Source organism: Adiantum capillus-veneris, chromosome 20 (assembly GCF_014529385.1).
Source record: "Adiantum capillus-veneris isolate H3 chromosome 20, ASM1452938v2, whole genome shotgun sequence".
Lineage (NCBI taxonomy): Eukaryota > Viridiplantae > Streptophyta > Polypodiopsida > Polypodiales > Pteridaceae > Adiantum > Adiantum capillus-veneris.
In genome coordinates, this window is record NC_140950.1 from 133,933,391 (window position 1) to 133,936,745 (window position 3,355).

Genomic DNA, 3,355 nt, shown 5'->3' on the forward strand with positions numbered 1-3,355 from the left:
GGGATTCTTGTCATTGCTATGTATATGGGTCAAGAATCTTTCCACACCCCCCCCCCCCCCCCCCCCCCCCCCCCCCCCACCCCCCCCCCCTCCTCCTTTGTCACACTCGATAAGAGCAAGCATATACATACATACATACATACATACATACATACATATATATATATATATATATATATATATATATATATATATATATATATATATATATATATATATATGTGTATGTATGTATGCATGTATAGATAGATAGATAGAGAGAGGTGGGGGGGGGGGGGAGGTTGGGTGCCTATGGAGGGTTTCACGGGTTAAGCACAATTATGCTATGATGCATTCAAAAACTTTAGCCTCTTCATCACATGAAAAAAGCTACCATCTCTACACTCCTTGTCCTCACCCCCTAAAACCTAGCCTCCTTAATCCAATTTGAAAGTTGGGTTTAGTTGGGTTAAGAAGGCAGAGGAGGATTGAGGAGGCAACGATGTCATGGGTGAGAACAAGGAGGACAAGGGTGGCAGCTTTACTCCTGTGAAAAGTGACCAAAAATTAATGAGCTCACAGTAACACAACTTGCTTGATGTGTGAAGCTTCTCTGAAAAAGGTTAACACTACAAAGCAGCCTTTGGCTATGGCGGTGCAATATTTCTAGTTTTCTCATAGGCACCCCTTTTTTATTGTCTTATTCTTCCAAAGTGATGAAATAAGAAGGAAAGGATAGAAAAATACCCCCAAAATTTGTGTAAATTCCCAAAATAAATCTCCAACTTAGAAATAGCTTTTACTAATTTTTGTCCAATTTCTCCAAATATCATAGTTTACTCTTCCTTTAATAACCATCTCTCTTCAAATTCCTAGCAAAAACATTCTCAACAACAAAAGACTTACAAAGAGTAGCATTTGAGCAGTCCATGATTAATGAGTTGTTGCATTTGAGCAGCCCATGATTGTATTAAAAATCCTTAGTCCATCGTGGTGAATGATTGGAGAAAATTTACCAATACAATGTGTTAGAAAGATATTTGTGCATTTTAAAAGAAATGAAATGGAAATCTCAATAGAATTTAAGTTAATATTTTTGAATTTTTTGTCTGAGTTTGTCAAGTTTGAGAGAGATTGTGATTGTTTCTAAAAAAAGGGGGGGGGGGGGGGGGGGGGGTATATATAATATAGGTCTTCCACAAAATTTAGAGTCATTCCGTATTTTTCTAGAACCAAATACTTCAAGGGAGAGAGCAGCAAAGCTCATGGCTGACATAGCCATGGAGTAGAGGCCCGCAAGTCCAAAGCCCACCCTCCAACCCCTAACCGAATTAGAAACTCCAAAGCTTCTAAAGGCAAATAAGAAGGAAAGAGAGGTTTCCAAAAACGCTACATTTAACAGAACTTGTATTGCCTAGACCACTCGCGGAAGAGCAGCAGGCAACCATAACGCTAAGGGACCTCATGGCGGCACGATATTCACTTGATGAAGCCACAGAAGCGATAGACTTTATCCTGGATGCACTAAAAACCAAGATGCCTGCCGCCGCAGAAGGAGAAGCAGCCAAAGAGGCAAAAATAGAGCTCTTCACGTTTGATGTAAAGGACAAGGCGGAGACCTCAACACAACCGGAGCACTCTGAGGGCTTGCCAAAAACGCAAGAAAACCCGATGATGATTGACCTTAAAGAGGTAACAACAAAAAAAAAAACAGGTAACGGGAGTCGGTGTACCTCCCGAAGGCTTGCAAACCAAGCAAGAAAACCTTGCGACGGAGAATACACCCTCCGCATCTACAGCAGAAGCACCACTTTCTACGGACACGCAATTTAAGAACATCCAAGAAATTATGAAGAAATGGTGGATTTTAAGAAGGAAGTCGCGCTCACAACGCCAGTGTTGCAACAAGCAAGCAAAGAAAGGAAAGCCGAGACATCAGAAGGCCAAGATATCGTCATGACAGACGTAAGTCCACTCACATTGGGTTGGAAAGACGAAATCAAGGAGGAGATTGAGGAGAAGAAAGAAGCGGAGGCTACGACAAGACAAACCACCTCCTTACCACCTCAGTTTGAGCTACCAACCACCAACATAGCAAGAGCAGTGCTGATCAGACAGTTAGCCAAAGAAATGGCAAAAGAAGACTTGCGAACGGCCATGGCGCTTGAGGAGCAGGAGCAGTCCAACAACGCCAACCTAAGCTTGGCCGTCACAAGTATGGGAACAGATTTAAAGAACAAGGAAAGAGACCTGAAAGAGAATCAAGGAAGCCGAGGAGCCAAAGAAGGCCAAAGAAGAGCTTGAAAAGACAAACATGGCACACCTCAAGGACCTAAAAAGAAGGGAGTCTTAGATGGAAAGAATGAGTCAGGAAAGAGACAAATTTGAGCAGATGTATAAGACAGAAAAGACACACAATGATCTGCAAGCAAGTGTCTCACAAAGTGCAAAGCTGGCTTTGGAACAAAAAGAGAAGTTGTACCTGGAAGCACATGAGAGTGCTACTCAAGCAGCAGACATTGCTCGAAGGCAACAAATAGCAATAGATGTCCTAAAAAGAAGAGTAGCAGATTGTTGGGGCGTCGTAGCATAGCGTTATCCACCAACATAATTGTCAAATCCAATGGATTTCTACCCGGCTAGGACATGGAGGAACATACATCACATGTATGTGTGTCAATGAGAAGATTAGTGAGGAATTCATGCAATTAGGGAAGCCTAAAGAGAGGTGAGAAGACCTAGACACCCCTCTATGGTCTAGTCTACAAGCAAGCCACTACCATTCTACCGTTTGGTCCAATCTCTCAACGCATAAGCCTAATCTTGCTCTATGCTTTGCTAATCAATCACTAACCACTCAACCATCAAGCATACAAGTGCATAATCAAGAGTAGTGAAGCGACACACGCACTACACAAGCCTACACACACAAGTAAGCATGCTCAAGAAGAGGGAAAGCTTGATTCAAGAGAGCAATTAAGACACTAATTAGAGACTAATCAATGACATAATCGAGTATAACTAACATCAATGCAAAGATGAGAGAGAAGAGAATAGAGTTTAGCCCTTAATTGACGCCGATCCGTCATTACACGAGCGTAGGATGCTTTGAAGCTCCATAGCTATCACCTTCTTCTTCACAAGCTTATCTCAAAATGCATAAAAGACCTCAAAAGTGAGGTTCACATTGGTGCATTTTCACCTATATACTCTAGGTCTTTTTAGAAATGGTCGGGTGCCCAAATGCACCTGACTCACTTGCACTGTCAGCAAAGCTACCTAGGTTCCATATTTAGCACAATGTTTATAAGCTAGAACTCTAATAGAGCCCAATGGAATAATTACAATCCGCTCTTACGGTCATAGACGAGAATTA

At 41.9% G+C, this 3,355-nt stretch overlaps 1 pseudogene; it reads left to right on the top strand.

The window, feature by feature from the left end:
• Positions 1-1,935: 1,935 nt before the first annotated feature.
• On the top strand, positions 1,936-2,572 carry LOC147433277 (uncharacterized; annotated as a pseudogene).
• Positions 2,573-3,355: the final 783 nt, after the last annotated feature.